The following is an 825-nucleotide window of genomic DNA, read 5'->3' as shown; positions in this document are numbered from 1 at the left end:
CCGACCAGCCAGGCCCGGAACTTAAAGTTCAGACATGTCATCCCCTTCAGATGTTTAACGTGTTCAATGAGTGTCAAAAATTTGTAATTTGCGCAAAAAATCAATATTAATCACGCGCAGGTGGGATGGAGGTGCGCTGACCACAGCTGCGCGGGGTGGTGGGGAGGAGGGGGGGATCTTTTAAAGACGTGTCTACATTTGACTTTTATTTTTCTAAAATCACAGAGTTCTCTGAGTCAGCTTCAGATGTTTGTAGTTAATCATAATATCTTCTAAATTTAACCAGGTGTTTCAATGCCTTTAAATTACACAATAATTTTACTGGAGAAACTTGTCAGTTTGATTAAAAAAGAGTATTTTTTTCTGTGCAGAGAACTTCCTCTGCTATAATTTATTTTAAATAAATATATCAAAGCTCCTCCGTTGAAAACACTAAAATTATAGAAAAATGTTTAAAAWCTTCTTTCCTCAGAAAGTCTTCAGTCCTAAGAACACTGAACTGTAACTTTTAATAAGYACACAGTTTACTCCTATTTAAATAAAAAATGTTTGATCTGTAAACAGAAAGCTTGTCTCTATTTCAAAGAAGAGGATAAGGAGGAGAACGAGGAAGTTCTCCTCAAGCAGCTCCTAAAACTCTCAACCTGCTGACTGAGAACATTTGAATATTTGTATACAGAACAGCCTACTTATTAAATTATATTTTTATTGAGATATTTTTTGGACAACCAGAATGTTTTGAGGACAATCAGATTTTGTCAAACCTTCACATGAGAGGAGGTCACCACCATGGTTAAAAAAATCTTTGGGGAAACTCTGCAAAGT

The sequence above is a fragment of the Austrofundulus limnaeus genome, unplaced genomic scaffold, assembly GCF_001266775.1.
Source record: "Austrofundulus limnaeus strain Quisiro unplaced genomic scaffold, Austrofundulus_limnaeus-1.0 Scaffold0, whole genome shotgun sequence".
NCBI lineage: Eukaryota > Metazoa > Chordata > Actinopteri > Cyprinodontiformes > Rivulidae > Austrofundulus > Austrofundulus limnaeus.
This window is presented reverse-complemented; position numbering follows the sequence as displayed.